This window comes from Macaca thibetana, chromosome 2, assembly GCF_024542745.1.
Source record: "Macaca thibetana thibetana isolate TM-01 chromosome 2, ASM2454274v1, whole genome shotgun sequence".
Classification (NCBI taxonomy): domain Eukaryota; kingdom Metazoa; phylum Chordata; class Mammalia; order Primates; family Cercopithecidae; genus Macaca; species Macaca thibetana.
This window is the reverse complement of record NC_065579.1, coordinates 114,107,949-114,124,830: the sequence shown is the minus strand read 5'-3', so window position 1 is coordinate 114,124,830 and position 16,882 is coordinate 114,107,949. Positions and strand designations below refer to the sequence as shown.

Here is a 16,882-nt window from a genome sequence, read left to right as displayed (position 1 = left end):
GAGGAAGTCTAGGGGAAAGGAGTAACAGGTGGGAGCCTCCTTCATCTACACACTTGGTAAAAAGGTGAGTGTTGCTTTGAATGCACACAGAGGTGGTGGGGAAAGATAAGACAGGGCCTGACAACACCCGCATGTTCAAGGAGAAGTCAGTGTGGTTCACTTCGGACATAAGCTGGGACCCCTTTGGTACTTCTGCTTTCACTCTGTGCCCACTAAGTCATACAATAAAACACAAACCAACCTCAAAGATGTCCCTGTAGGTTTCAGGGAGAGATGGATGAGAAAGTTACAGCCCACAACCCGCAGCAAATCTTACACAAAAACTAAAGTTCCTCTATCAGACATTTTCATTTTTCTTCCAAATTCAAAGCTACCCTCTCCAAAAATCTCCTCTACTGTCCACAGCAAAAGAGCTCCCCTTCTGCCGTCATTCACCACTCTACAAAACAAACCCCCGATAGTGAGTGCTACCTATTATTTCTCAAGCATGCTTTTAGGGCTGGAAGTGGGGGTGAGGAGGCAGTTAATCTGCTACTGTGTTGATTAGGAACTTAGAAATAATTGAAAATTGAAAAGCATATGTGTTCATAGAGATCAAATTTTGGCATTCTAGGCTCCTGCCCTCTTTGTCCCCTGAACTCCAGAAGCCCACATATTCTAGACTGCTCACCTGACACCTGGTTATCTACCACCTTGCTTCACTCTGTGTGAAGCATTTCCCAAAATGGGTTGGAAGCACCTTGAGGAAGCAGCCATTCGCCTGTTTGCAGGGCCCTCTTTGTACCTTCTCAGAGTCTTAATTGCATTTTAGCAAATCTTTTTGTTGCTATGCCTGAATAACATTGAACTGCACCACTGTCTATTCTAAAGGTGATATGGAAGGAAACTAGCTATATGAAGAGGGACACATTGTGTGAGGAAATCATCTAGAAGATGGGAAGACACATACACTGCCCAGATGCACCCTCTCCAGTAATGAGGCAGAATCCCACGGTGTCGCTGAGTACTGACTTTTCACTTGCTTTGACACTCATGAGTCTTGCTGGCAATGCAACACGAAGAATCAGTGATGATAATGATAATAACAGAGGCTGTCATTGAGTGAGCATAATAACGGGCTAGACAGGGCCTTAAGTGCTGTATGTGTATTAACCCATCTAGTTCTCTCCACAGCTCCCACAAGGTGTGTTCACATTGCCTAGAGACACACAGCTGGTAAATGATGCAGTGGACTTCAGACTCAAACCTTCACTCCTCAAAGTCTGCCATGCTCACCCAGTATACTTGAGCATGAAAGGCAGACTCTGTTTCCCATAATCTTCCAGGTTGGTTGGGAAAATGAAACGGCTGAAGACAGAGCTTTAAGAAACCAGGCCAAAGCTGTGACAGAGAGGAGCCACAGAAGCATTGCAAGTAGACTGACAGAGGCCTCCTCAGGTACGGATAGAGGCATCTGCAGAGACTCAGAAATTACAGGGTTGGTGCTGGACAGAGTCAGGGTGGGAAGGAACACAGGGCCACAGTGTTCAGAAGACCAAAAATAGAACTGAGGGAAACTTTTCCTAAGACATAAATCTGCCCAAGACAAGTGAGACAGAGGAAAAGAAAGGGAACATCCATTTTCAGGCCTGCGCAGGTGCTTCTGACTCAAAGTCAATAACTGTTCAAGGACAAGGGCCATGATGAATGATCAGAACATGACCTGTATCTACAGACAAGGTGGGTGGTGCTGGCACAATAGTGGATCATCCCAATGCCATATAGGAATGAGACAGGTCCCCTTGTCCAGGTCGGCAAACTGTACTGAGTGGGGTACACATACCCCACTCTCCAGCCCTCACTTACAGATGTCAGTGGATCTGCAGGGAAGGGATCCTGAGCTCAGATGTGAGGCCTTCTGATGCAGGTTAGAAGCAGAAGTGATTCGGCCTCTGTATTTTGGATCCCAGAAGGGATAAGCTAGAATTCCAAAGGGATCCCCTGCCTTTTGACCTCTGACTTTGTTACTGATTTGTAAGAAAAGTGTAATACTAGACACAGAAAAATCTCCATGTACCATAGGCTGAAGTGGGTACTGGTGTGTCCTCACCAAGTTGGGGTTGAATGGGCTCACCTCGGTTCTGAACAGAAAGCAGCAGGGAGCTGGGTCTTCTCAGCTCAGTTTCCCAGTTCTGTGCCTGTGGCACTGCACTCAAAGCTGCAAACAGCAAACAGTAAGTGAAAAGCAATTTAAATCTTCACTGAAATCTCTTGAAAACGATGTAGGGGAAGTCCATTTGTGTTTCTCAACAATGTTTCTCAAAAATCTCCTCATGTATCGCACCCATGGTAGTGTTAACAAGAAGAGTCAAACTCTGTAAAATATTAAAAAAGATTTATTCTGAGCCAGATATGAGTGACCATGGCCCAAGACATAGCCTTCAGGAGGCCCTGAGAATATATGCCCAAGGTGGTTGGGGTGTAGCTTGGTTGTATACATTTTAGGGAGGTATGAGACATCAATCAAAATACATTTGAGAAATACATTCGTTTGGTTCAAAAAGGCGGTACAATTGGTGAGGGGGATGAGGGGGGAAGCTTCCAGGCTACAGGTAAATTTATACATTTTCTGGTTGACAACTGGTTGAGTTTGTCTAAAGACCTGGTAATAAAAGAAAGGAAATGTTCAGGTGAAGATAAAAGATTGTGGAGACTGAGTCTCATAGTGGCTGCCCTTAGAGAGAATAGATGACAAATGTTCCTATTCAGACCTTTAAAAGGTGCTAGACTCTCAGTTAATCTCCTCAGGATTGGGAGGGCCTGGAAGAAAAAGATCTAGCTATGTTAATAGAGATTCTTTACAGATGCACATTTTCCCTGACAAAGGACGGCCTTACAGGGCCATTTCAAGACATGGCAAAGAAACATGTTTTGGGGTAAAATATTTTGATTTTCTTCTTTATCACCTAATGTTATTCCAGAGTCATATTGGAAAGTAAGTCACAATATATAGGATTAAAGAAAACCCATCTGATGAGAATTTGTGGTTTGTAGGGCATGACTCGCCAGACCCCATAGATAGGAATTTGGGCAAGATTGTAAAAGTCAGAGCTTAGTCCTCAGTAGCTACCCCAAACATCTCCTAGCACCCTTTTTGCAATCTTTCCCAAACTTTATAAAATATAACCCAGGAAGTCCTCATTTGTATTTCCCTCTTATTTAATTTTCTCTTTCCTGTTATACTCTGCTTTCAATGTCCTCCAAACTAGCAGTCCCAGCTAGCCCAGTTCTTCCCACACTCATTTTACTGATACCAATAATTAAGGCCCGGAAGCTAAGGCTCCAACAGAGGGGGTGGGGGCAGTGCCCTGAGATGCATTCCCATGCTCTCCTGGATGCGGAGCTGGGCCACTATACCACTACACCACCAAGGAATTTCCTCATTTTCTTGCCAAGTAAGATTAAAGGACTTTCTTCCTATGTTCCCATTTTATAAGTGGAAACTGTTTTAGGCCTGGCCTGAGATACTTGACCTTAAGGTATCTTGGCCTTGAATCAAAGTTCATTCTGCCTCCTGCACAGTACCTCAACAATTCCTCAAATCCGGGCTTGAGCAACTCAGATGTGGAGAACCTGCTAAGAAACTCGGATTCCTGGGCCTTTATCCAGACCTGCTAAGTCATCATGTAGGAGACAGAGCCCAGAAATCTGTGTTTTTAACAAGTGGTCAGCAGGTAATTCTGACAATAACTGTTTGGGAACATATTCTCACCTAATTAATACAGACCTGAATTGGCTTGTTCTAGGTAAGCTTTGTGTCTATAACAGACACTCTTAAGAGACCATGCCACTGACCTCTGGTGACAAGGGCAGTAGGCAGAGACTACAGAAAATGTGACAACCCAGAGTGACTGCAGGTATCAGCAGAGCTGCAATCCATCTATTTTATGTAATTCATCCCTGTCAACAGGGCCTCTTGTAAAATGTTAATGGCAATCTAACAGATTAGCAGTAAACAAACTTATATTTTGTTTATTGCCATGACTCAAAAGATACTATTGGTTCTAACTAAATGTCTGTTTTTATGTTCCATCATTTCCAGGCATGAAAGTAACTTGAACAAATCCCAAGGCATAAGGAAATGGGTCTCGTTCTCTAGGACTCTGCGGCATTGGAAATGAAGCTAAGCAGACTTTATTACTTCCTGCAATTCTGCAACTTTTTGCAAAGCGTTTTATTACACTTGTGGAAGCCATTGGGGCTATGTTTCAATCATGATGACTGACAGGCTAACTTCAAAACAATGGCATCAACAGCCTTTCCACACTTTCTTGGCTATGTACTTGGAATAGAACCTTTCCTAAATTGTTCCTTAGCCTGGATGGAAATAAAATGGTAGTTAAAATATTTAGCCCATGCTAACCTAAAAATTGATATCTTACAGCCTCTGAAAGCCTTAACTCAGGAAGTGGATCTCTTAGAACTAGTGTGCTTCCTCTAAACTAAAGGTTTGTTGAGGCTAAGATTTAGAGTTTCCATTTTGGTAGGTAACATGATAGAACAAGAAATGTACAACCTTTCCTCGGTTATATTCTCCTCCAGCCTTCAGTGCAGAGAAGCAAAGCTCAGAGAGCTTAAAATGGCAAAATTAGCTTCAGGAACAAAACAAGCATGTAATGCAGTGATAGGACCTTTCCGACTGAGCTGTTTGAGTGGCAGGAGTGTAAGGAGTGTTAGCAAGCCCGCCCCTTGCCAATAATAGTCCATTTCTTTAAGGAAAGACAACGGTAGTGGGCTCTTTCTTTCCTCAGTTATATTAATAAATGTGGGGATTAGAGTTTACACAGGAAAATAAAACACATCTATAGCACTGTTACAAAGGACAAAACCAGGATTTTTCTGTTTCACACAGACTCTTTGAGAATCTCCTTAGGCTCATGGGCTACTCCCAGACCCCAGTACCATCACCAACACATGGTGTATCAGTTTCCTGTGTTTGCTATAGCAAATGACCACAAATGGAAGTTTATTCTCTCACAGTTTTGGAGACCAGAAATCCAAAATCCAGCAAGGTCACATTCCCTCCAGAGGTTCTGGGGCAGCACCCATTCCATGCCTCTTTCCTGGCTACTGCTGGTGGCTGATGATCCTTGGCACTCCTTGGAATCTTGCTGGTCTCTGTCTGATCTCACTTTCCTCCTCCTCACTCTGGGTGACTCTTATAAGAACACTTGTCATTGGATCCAGGGCCTGCTTGAATAATCCAGGCTGATGATCTCAATATCTTTAACTTCATTGCATCTGCAAACTCCCTTTTCCCAAATAATGTCCCATTCACAGATTTCAGGGATTTGACGCAGACATAACATTTTTTGGGAGCCAACATTGAACCAGTGACTTCCGGCATTTGGCATTTGATGGTTTTGATCTGGTATAAGACAACAGACTGAGTAGAAATCAATGGCATCTCGTTTAAAATCTTATTAAATGCCTTTGCCAAATCCCTGTTTATTGGGAATGATTGTTGCTGCTTCCTTGAGACTGGAAAGCCCTCTAGTTCCCAAGCCTGGTCTAGGATGTTTCTCTCTTAGCTGAAGGTAAAAAGCACTGCAGTCTGAACAGGATGTACTCAGTAGAGAAAATGCCAGTGAGAGAAGATGGCAAGTACTGGTAATCTTCCCTCCGCTAGAAGGTTACTGATTTGTGATCCAGAGAACAGCCCTAAAAGTAACAATTATTCTTATACCCAGGATGTCAAACACTGATCCTGTCTCAGGTTGTCATGGCAAATGTCACCAGAATGCCTGACCCCCTCCTCCAGGGCTAATTTCACTGTTTGACTTTGAATTGAAATGAATAAACGCTTGGTCACATCGAACAGTTAGTTGAGTCATACTGCAAGCCTACTTGCAGTTTTTTTTTGTTTGTGTTTTTTTCCATTTTGTCTATGCAACTAAAACCCTGGGAGAGTTTCATTCCTACCTATCAATCCATGTGTTTTCTCATTTCAGGCTCTTCCTGTAATTCTGGCATGGTTTGGAGACTGTGGAGGCTGCAGATGGAGAAGACCAGCCTGAAGCGCTCTATTTCCGTGCTGGCCCTGTGAGGCCATTGTAAACACGAACTGTTTCCAGAGTCTTTTAGGAGATGTTTTTTCAGAGGTGTGTGAACCAGAGCAACTCCATCTTGAATAGGAGCTCATTATTATATCAGGTAAAATGAGGTTGAAACCTACTGGGCTGCATTCCCAGATGGTTAAGACACTCTAAGTTACTGGATGAGACTGGAGGTCGGCACAAGATACAGGTTATAAAGATCTTGCTGATAAACACAGCTTGCAGGAAAGAAGCTGGCTAAAACCCACCAAAACCAAGATGGTGACAAGGGTGACCTCTGGTTGTCCTCACTGCTACACTCCCACCAGTGCCATGACAGTTTACAAATGCATGGCAAAGTCAGGAAAGTACCCTGTAAGGCCTAAAGAGGAGGCAGGAATAATTCACCCCTTGTTTAGCACATCATCAAGAAATAACCATAAAAATGGGCAACCAGCAGCCCTCGGGGCTGCTCTGGGGAGTAACCATTCTTTATTCCTTTACTTTCCTAATAAACTTGCTTTCACTTTATGGACTTGCCCTGAATTCTTTCTTGTGTGAGATCCAAGAACCCTCTCTTGGGGTCTGGATGGGGACCCTTTTCCTGTAGCAGTTTCAAGAATTAAACAAAGCCTAATAATACCAATATGGGAAAAGCCAACTATGACTCTATTTGCTAAAGTGGGTCTGTTCTGCATGGAGAAAATACCAAAAGCAATGAAAACCAATGCTTAATTCAGAACAATGTCCCTGGCAGAATCCTTCTTCTCTCTGATTTCTTCTTGGGCACAAATACCCACAACCCTGTTTCTCTTTTGCACAAGGGCTGCAGAGTTGCTAATTTTATGGTGAGCAATGGGTAACTGGATGTGTGCATGAACATCCCTTTCCATTATCACATGTCTGTTGTGCTAGTCAGACAGAAACAGCACAGCAGCTACTCCATCCTTGTACTGACAACATTCCAAAGAAGATTCTCCCATTATCTTTGAGTTCTCACTTTTCCAACTCTCAGCTCATTCCTATCTTTATTGTTATACCTGTCACCAAAATCCACATGGTGGAAAAGAATCATCCTCCATTTTTGGCAGGGAGGTTTAAAGGATCCTCTCCCATGATTGCTTTCACCACAGTTGACCCAAAGCTATAGAACAATACGTTCAAATCCCCACCAATTCTTTCAGATGATGACCAGGAGCCGTATGTCTTACTGAACAGAAACCTCTCCCATTCATCCTTCCCTGAATCCAACCTCCAGACTAAGGTCTGGACATGAACCTACTTCTTCTGGGAGTCTCCATCTGTTGAATGTACTTGCTCAACATGCTGCTAAGAAGGAAATGAACTTTTGTTGAATATTTGTTGTAGATGTATCTGTAAATGTTATTTAATTTATACAAGATCCCCATACAATGTACATGGAAATTTATGCCTAGAAAGATTCAGTAACTTGCTCAAGGTCACAAAGTTGGTAATGGGTGGATCTGAGATTTGAACTCAGGTATAACCCCCAAAACCCATGTTCTTTGGAGAGGAATTGGTAACCGTGGACTCTCAGCAAGTTTACCATTCCCAATTTCTCTCCTGAGTCTACTGAGTCGGCAAGTCACTCCTTTGTGCTGTTGTACATAGACACAGGGGGAGGAATGGTTAAAGAAAAGCAAGGGATATCCAAATATTCTCAAGGTGAAAACATCCCTTAGTTATGTAAGTAAATGCAAATAATGGCATTTGTATAAGTTAATAACAGAAGGTTGGGGGGGGAGATGTTTCTAAAAATGTTTACTTTTACCCTAAAGCAAATGTGTTAATCAAAGGTTAATGATTACCTAACCTGGAAATAAAACTATGTAAAATAATTAACATGTAATTTCTTAGTTATCGGAATAAAACCTGGGTCATTCCCACTTGGAGCGACTATGACTACGACCAACAACCCTCAAACATGGTCACATCCATGTAGTTCACTTAGGCCCTGAAAATATCTTTATTACCTACTATGGAACAGCAGCGAGGTGGCCCTTAAGGCATAACTGGAAAGTAGAGAGACTGCTAAGGTCTGTTTGTCTCCCCTCCGTGATTCCTATGTTAAAACCTAATCACCAATGAGAGTGTTAAGAGGAGCAAGGGCCTATGGGGGGTGATAAGACTGTGATGGCAGAGTCTGTTATAAAAGAGGCCCCAGCAAGTGGCCTTGCCCCTTCCACCATGTGAGGACACAGTGAGAAGGCACCATCTATGAACCAGGAAACAGGTGCTCACCAGATACGTAATCTGCCAGCACCACGATCTTGGGCTTCCCAGCCTCCAGAACTGTAAGAAATAATTTTCTGTTGTTTATAAGCCACCCAGTTTACGGTATTTTGTTATAGCAGCCTGAACAGATTAAGAGAGTAACGATGGAGGAATGGGAAGAGCAGGCCTAGTTTCAGTAAGAATATAGAATCAATTCTAGGCACTGAGAAGATTTTTTTCTAAATCTATTCTTCCTCATCACATTGGATCCTCCTCATCATCAGAATACTGGATACTACTAAAGAATATCTGTGTACCAGTCATTATACTAAGGATTTTCAAAGCATTATTTTAAATAAGTCTTTAAAAAATTGACGTTTCCTTCCTTTCTTCCTCCTTTTAAAATTTTTTTATTTAACAAATATTTATGCAACACCTATTGTATGCCAAATACTATATGTACTAGGATACTCAGTGCTGAGCAAAATTATCTGTAAGTAACTGTTGTTCTCCTTCTATAGATAAGGAAACTAAAGCTTAAAGAGTATTTAACTTGCTTCAGGTCAGACACTAAGAAGAATGCCTGTCTATATATGAACGCCTTGCCCTTTTCCCTATGCCAAGCTGTTTCTCAGAAGGCAGGAAGGGTGAGAACAGTAGATATCCTGTGGGCTAACTCTTGTTTTTCCCTACAGACGAGGCCCAATAAACATACCTACTTTCTCAGATCAGAATTAGGAGGGGAAACTCTGTTTAGGCCACTAAGTCTCAATCTTTGTCATTTCAATGAGCATTTACTGGATACCTTCTGTGTGCCCATCTCAGGGAAGGCCTCGGAGAGCTAAAGGGACTTTCCTGGACTCTTTAGTTCACCCTGCAAATGTCCCACTGTCCTCTCATTTTCTGATAGCACAGCAGCATTTTGCTCACTCTCTGAGTGTTTTGTCTTGTCACCCTGGCTTGGGGTGCACACCTCCCTTTGGCATGCCTGCTTCCTAAGGAAGGAATTCAAACAGTGTTCCCAGATTCTAAAGGAGTCCCGTGCTGCTGGTCCAGGGTCACACTTCAGTAAATGAACTTCCCATCCAGGTTGCTCAGGTCTCCCACTTTTCTAATTTTCTTTCTTGCCCCTCACTCTTTTTCTTTTTTTCTCCTTTATTCTTTTTCTTCTCACTGCCAGAGAGAATAAAATAAGTCCATAACTTTACGAGACAGTCTAAAGCAGTGGTTCTCATGTCTTCGCCTCCATCAGTATCACCAAGATACTGATATTTAAATACTTGTTAAAACTGATTGCAAGGCCCTACTTCCAGAGCTTCAGATTCAGTAGGTCTGTAGTGGGTCCACGGACTGACAAGTTCCCAGGTAACACGGATACTGGTAGGTCAGGGCCCACACTTTGAAAACCACTGACCTAAAGGAATTTTTTTTTGAAGTAAATAAAATGTATTTAATTGTTCTTAATGCAGAATTCAGCTTGTTTTTCATGCCCTGTATTTAACATATCTTAGTCTGGAAGTAATGAACTGCAAGTTAAATCCAATCAGGCCACTCAAGCATCTCCAGTAGGTTTTTAGAGTTATTTAACACTGCAGAAGCCTTCTTGTCTGGGCTAATTAAGCGATTAGTTTAGATCGATAGATGAACAATAGGAAAGTGGGGCAGCTACAGCTCACTACCAACTTAATAAAATGGTGCTCACTTCAGCCAAGAGAAGTAGCATGGGTTTAAAATTGGTCTTAGCTGCTAAAGACTTTAACATGTCTATTTCAGGGAAAAGGAGCTCACCCACACTCCAGCTGGAATATGGTTATGGTTGCTGGGCTTGATTGGTCAATGAACTTCCTTATAAGCCAGAAGTGCCATTTTGAACCACTGACATTCATGTCTGCCTCCCACAACTGGATATCAAGTATCGCCAGAAACTCCATGCATGGGTGTGTATAGGTGCATCTTAACTCATAAACCCCATTGTGGTGGTGCTTCATTCACAATTCAGTAAGGTTCAAAGGCTAAAGACCCATAGCTTTGGAAGTCTGCATCACCTTACAAGTTTCACATTTTTAGGGGAAGTGAATGGTAGGGAGCTGGCATTTATTGTGCATTAGCCTCATGTACCAATGACATTTTGAGGCGGGTAGTACCAGCCTGATTTTACCAACAAGGAACATGAGACTCGGACAGAATGTCACCCAAGGTGGTGGTGGTGGTGGTGGTGGTGGTGGTGGTGGTGGTGGTGGTAGATGATGATGAAGACAATGACAATAATAGCACCTAATATTTATTGAGCACTTCCCATGAGATTATGTTCTAGACATTTTTTCTAAGTAGTCTATATTAACAACTTATTCAATCTTCACAACAACTCTCTAAGTAAATTCTATTATCCCATTTTACAGATAGGAAAATTACAGCACAAAAGATGTGTAACTTTCCCTTGGTTACCCAGTTAGTAGATGTCAGAGCTTTCATTTGAATCCAGATGATGTAAATCCAGAGTCCACAACGGTACCTTTCTGGCTGAGATGCAAACCCAAGTCAACCAAACTCTAAAGCCCCATCTCCCTGCTGCCCTTAACTTCCTCCTGGGGAGAGAACCTAGTGGGCCTCCTTCTCTCATAAAGCTAACTAAAGACTGAAGACTAAAGCTAAAATGTTCCCTAGCACTCTCTTTATCCCTGTGGAGAGCTTATCTTTGTACATTCATAGAGAATCTCACAAACTAATGCATCCAGACATCTGGCTTCAAGGGAAGGTAGATCTACTTTGGAAGTAAGCCGTAAAGGGGAAAGGTTTGTCATTGTACCAAGGGCGGTTTTCCCAAACTTTAGTCCTCCTGAATCTTCCCAACCTTCAATACTTTTGCCGTATCTACAGAATACCTATGTTATTTACTTATTATTTTTTCTTTTAATTTTTGTTTTTCTTACATTGTTCAGTGAAAAGGAAACTCACAATTACTGCAGCAAATAGAAAACCAGCATCCCTTGCTATAAATATAGAAGCTAACTGTAAGGATGAATACCATGCAAAAAAGTTATTACATTCTAGCTGGGTACCGTTGCCTGCCGAAAGCCCTGTTCAGAGTCTTGCCTTCTCACTTTATTACAAAGGGACATTAGTAAGTGTTAGAGAGGCGTTAAAATACCCTAGCACCAGACAGAGTCCTGCTCTTGAGGCTGGAGGGAGAAGTGGAAAGGGAATAACTTCTCACCTTGTGATCTGATGGTTTTTTGGATGCTTTGTCCATGGGCCTTCCCAAATCCTCCTGTGCCCCAGTAGTGATACGCCTCCCACCACGGGCAACACAGACCCAGCTGTGCATGGCCTGCCAATGCCCTGGCCATGCTCCAGGGCCATCACGAGCTTCCTCTGTTGCTTTCTGTGTATCAGACACATCTTGAAAAAGGGAAAACTATCTCATGTTCAGGTGCCTCAGGGATACAGGCAAAAATCAAGGAGAGAAAAGTGATTATGCTGTCAAAGAAGCAAAAGGAGCTTCCAACAGTAATAGTGATCATTGAGGAGTTTTTCTTTTGAACAGAAATGCCTTTGATAGTGCCTTCCTCTATCCTTCTGTTATTTTCTTGCAAGAATGAATAAGCAGGAAGAAACAAATGGGCACTTTTGTGTTTTAGGATCATCTGCTATAGAAAAAAAAGGGGCTGCCCAATTTCAAGGGCGGTGAGTGATCACTATGTCTCCATCTCCATATCCATCTAATAAAGAAAAGAGAAGAGAAGGGGAGAGAAAGAAAGGAGACAAAGAGAAGGAAGAGAAATAAATCCAGCAAAGAGGGTTTCATAATGCACTCCTTGCCCTCAACTCCAAGGATCCTAGAATATTCATAGTCTTCAGTAACCTTAGAAAGGCATTAAAACCCCCTTCTTCCATTCTTCTAACCCAAGCTTCTCCTTTCTAGCTGGGTAGAGCCCCCTCTTTGGTGACGTAATTAGCGTACAGAGTAAGAAGTTTTACAACATATTGCACAGCCATTTTAAATGAGAAAAAAGACAAACCCAACTGAATTGTCATTTTGTAAAGTATAGGAAACACAGAGATTCCTCTGTTGACAAGGATCTATGTACACGATGAGGTGGTGGTGGTAGGGCATTCTCCATGGAGCAAACACTATGCCAGACACTTTATCTCCAATGAACACAGTGATATGAATCCTATTAGTCTTCCCATTTTATAGACTAGTAAACTGAGGCTGGAGAGGTTCAGTAACTTGCCCAAAATCATAGAACTAGTGACAGAGCCGGGCTCACACCCAAGTCTGTCTTGCACCAAAGGTCATCGTCTTAACTACCAAGCTCTGTTGAGACCCTGATGGAAATGAAATAAGTATTCATTATGCCTTCTGTGTAATTATATATAATTAAAGCCATTGGAGAAACTAATAGAAGCCAAACCTTTCCCCAAGGGCCTATTGACCCAATGTTGGCTTGCAAAAGATGTGAAAGCCTGCTGGCATTCTTATATTAAAATCTTATTTCTCCTCTCTGTGCATATCACAGATTAAGTACTAATAAGAACTAAGCAAATCGTAGTAGCTGATATTTACTGAGCACTTATTAGGTGCCAGACATTATGCTAAATGCCTCCCATGCACTCCCATGCATTCTCTCTTAATTTTCATCCACCACCTTGTGAGACAGGTGCTGCCTAGGAGAAAACTAAGGCTCAGACATGTTAAATAACTTGTTCAAGGTCACTCAGCTTGTAAGGGGCAGAGCAAGAATGATGACCCAGCTATCTCTCTGTAGACTACAGATCCCATGTTAGGATCTGGTGTAGCAGGAAGATTGATTGAGAAACACATGAATTTAGGGACATTGCACCTTCCCTTTCCCAGACTGGAATGATGGATGAAAGGAGCTCATGGAAATGTCCTGGGGCCTTAGTGTCTGCCAGGCTCTTTTCTCTAAGTAAATTATCCAGAGCAAAAGCCAGCTAGAGATGGGATTTTCAGAAGATTTCTATACTTTCTGCACTGTTGCATGAAAAAGAAAATACTGCCTCCTTTTAGGGTCTCAGGGAGGCTCTCTGCCTACAGCAGAATTCACCTGCAAGTCAGGATTGTCTGTGTATGTTACACAAGGAGCTTGGAGAGTAGGAGGATCCAACAGCCTTCCAGAGTCAGTGTTCTGATTTTTTTTTTTTAAGTATCTACCCTACATATTATATATTTCCTGATCTAGCTTCAGTGTATATCCTTAAATTACATTTTATTAATTGTGCAGAATGAGAGGCTGCTACACCTAAGACTGTTCTAAATGGAAGTGTGCACAAGATTTGGAGGGAACTTGCTAAAGAAATGCATAGCTCAAGGCCTTTTCCTGGGAATCACATTCTGTAGGTCTGAGATGAAGCCCAGGAAACTGCCTCAAGGCAACCAATCCCAGAAGGCTCTTCTGTAGGTGTTCAGAGGACACAGGTCAAAACATATTGCCTCAGACCTCTCTTTGGAGGCTATAGTTTCAAATTCAAACATTACCTTAGCCTGCAAATTTTTCTGACCACCCTCACCTAACTCTGTACCTTCGTTATAAGATTTTATTGCCCTTGGGGCCTTCTACTCTTTTCCATCTATTCCAGGAGTGAGGGAGATATATAGAGAGAGACAGAGAAGACAGAGAGAGACACTAAGTCCTGACAACATGGTTTGAGCTCCTGGATCCAGCTATACCTGACGACAATAGACCTCTGGATTTTTCAGTTGTGTGAGCTAATATATAATTTTTTTTTGAGTTTAATCTACTAAGCAATGATAGGAGAGAAAGGAATGAATCATTCTTTGCTTGTCTCAGTAAAGGAAAAAAAGATAAATGTGCCTAACACTATTGTTATGCAAAACAATCCACACCCAACCCTACTTACTCTGCCTGCCTGAGGCTGAGCTAGGACACCAGCCTGCCTGGTCCTTTGCATTCTCATCAGCACCATTAACATTATTTCAACGTAATTCTGTCATTTAATTGCCTAGTGTTTTGTGCCCTGGGGAGCCATGAGCAGAGAGCTGATGACTGTGGTTCCTCTAGGATGATCATATCAGAAGTAAAGATATTAACAGCAATTGTGTCATGTCACCATCTTTGTGTTTCCACTGTCAGCAGCTGATTGACAGAAAAAGCACTCCAGAAGTGAATTCTAAAGTGTCTCTCTGGTTTGCATTTTTATGCCAGAGGCTATGGGGAAAAAGGAAGTAAGTCAATGGAACCAGATGCCTTGTTGTAGCCCTGTAGCTTTTTACTGCAGACTGTACCTGGGAATCCAGCAGGGGTCTCTTTACAAGCGTAAAACAGTGAGGGACTCTTTGTGTCTCTTACCATCTCTAAAAAGCATTTAAAAAATGTCTTGGTTTCCTCCTTTGTGCCTTAATATTGGAGCTTATGTACCCTGGAATCTTAGGGGTCTGAATTTCCATTGTAAGCTCCTGACTTTGGTTGCCCGAGAGCTAGTTATTCTTATGGAGGCAGAAACAAGGACTGAACACTGAAGACTAAAGCTGACATCTGCATGGACCCAGAACCTTCCTCTGCCTGGTCTGGGGCTGTTCAACCACTGAAGACAGGACTAGGTTAATGCTCTCTTCCCAGAAGCAGGAGCATCCTTGTAAGACCACCTCTCAAGAGCCAAAGTTCACAATTCAACAGCTGTCCCAATGCTAAGCCCTGTGTTTCACACTTCACACATGTTTTTGCATTTGATGTTCACAACTACCATCTTAGGTTGGCCTTCTGCCCATTTCACAGATGGAAAAAAACAAGCTCCCAGAGGTTAAGAGATTTCTCCAACACAGCACAGCAAGCAAGCGGCAGAGACTGAATGTGAGCCTGGCTCCGTCAGACTCCAAAGCCTGAGCTCTTCACCAAAGAGCCTGGGGAAGTAAAAAGGACAACCATTTAGGAACAGAGGTTGGCAAACTAGGGCCTGACAGCCATATCTGGCTACACACCCTTTTTGTAAATGTATTTTTAGTGGAACATGTTATTTGTATTTTCTCTGCAGCTGCCTTCCCTCTACAACAACAGAGGTGAGTTATTTCAACAAAGACCATAATGGCCAGCAGGGCCAAAAATGTGTGTTTTATGCCCTTCAGAGAAAAAGCTTGCCAGCTCTTCATTCAGAACACTAAACTTTGAAATCAATATGACTTAATAGTCACTTCCTCTTACCAGCTCTGTGCCTTCAATTTTTCTTATCTGCAATTCAGAAGTCCTAGGAACACTGGCCTCAGTAAGTCTCTTGCAAGGATTGAATGAGATATTGCATTCAAATGCCTAGCATAGTGGCTGGCACTTAGTAAGTGATATGGTTTGGTTATATCTCCACCCAAATCTCATCTTGAATTGTAGATCCCATAATCCTCACGTGTCATAGGAGGGACGCAATGGGAGGAAATTGAATCATGGGGGCGGGTTTTCCTGTGCTGTTCTCATAATAGCAAGTCTCACGAGATCTGATGGTTTTATAAAGCGCAGTTCCCCTGCACTTGCTCTTTTGCCTGCCACCAAGTATGACATGCCTTTGATTCTCTTTCACTTTACACCATGACTGTGGGGCCTGCCCAGGCATGTGGACCTGTGAGTCCACTAAACCTCTTTTTCTTTATAAATTACCCAGTCTCGGTATTTGTTCACAGCAGTATGAAAATGGACGAATACAGTAAGTATTCAAGGAAAAGTAGCCTCTTACTCGACCCATCAAGATGATAAAACATCCCGAAGCAGCTGGAGCTTGTGTTAATTCCCAGTAGAGGACAAATAGGTACAACTGAAGCCTTGGTTGGGGGAGGGAGGAAGGGAGGCAAAAGGACTCACGCAGGCTATCAAACCAGCCTTTCTGCAAGGCTTGGGTCCCCATGTGGGCAGCTCAATTCCTTCCCTGTCAGACCCTCTTGGGTTCCCAGTCTCTGGAGCTGCGCTCTAAGGAAGAATACCTAAGAATCAGGGTCAACCTAAGTTATTTTTATCAAGGACATTGCTTTTCTCCCCCTTCTTTTAGCCCAACATGAAAGGTAGCTATGAAAGAGAAATTAAATGGCTCACCCAGGAGTTTATTATTTCATTGATGTGTCAGGGATTTACATATAGCTTCTTTTAACACCAATGGGAGCAGAGCAAATAGATGATTTTCTTTATTGCAAAGGTCAAACATAAGTTTGTTTATCCTCTGTATTTTAAAGTTATCAGCGATGATTTAACTTAGGTACCGAGCTGAGTGAAACACACCAAATGCATTCTTATGTCAGCATCCTTTTCTTCTTAAAATATGAAGACTTTTAAAAAAGAAACAACAGGGCTCCAGTTGGCCTCATTGGAGCCCACACAGGGGCTTTTTCTGATTATGCTAATAAGTAATCACAACAATACTTCTTTTTTAACACATGCCCAGGGTTTTATCCCACTGAAAATTATCTCACATTAAAATAGTGCAAGCACAATGCAGCACTGAAGACATTCTAGAGTTACAGGGAAGAAACTCACTGTGTGAATGTTTTCTCTTCCCCAACACCATCACCCCTCAGTTTTCCACACCATGTTGTTCTAGCCAAGGGGAGAAATTGT

At 42.4% G+C, this 16,882-nt stretch overlaps 1 pseudogene; it reads left to right on the top strand.

Annotated features, from left to right (window-relative positions):
* Positions 1 to 7,827: 7,827 nt before the first annotated feature.
* Positions 7,828 to 16,882, top strand: part of LOC126948836 (B-cell CLL/lymphoma 7 protein family member C-like) — a 1,005,321-nt pseudogene continuing 996,266 nt past the window's right edge.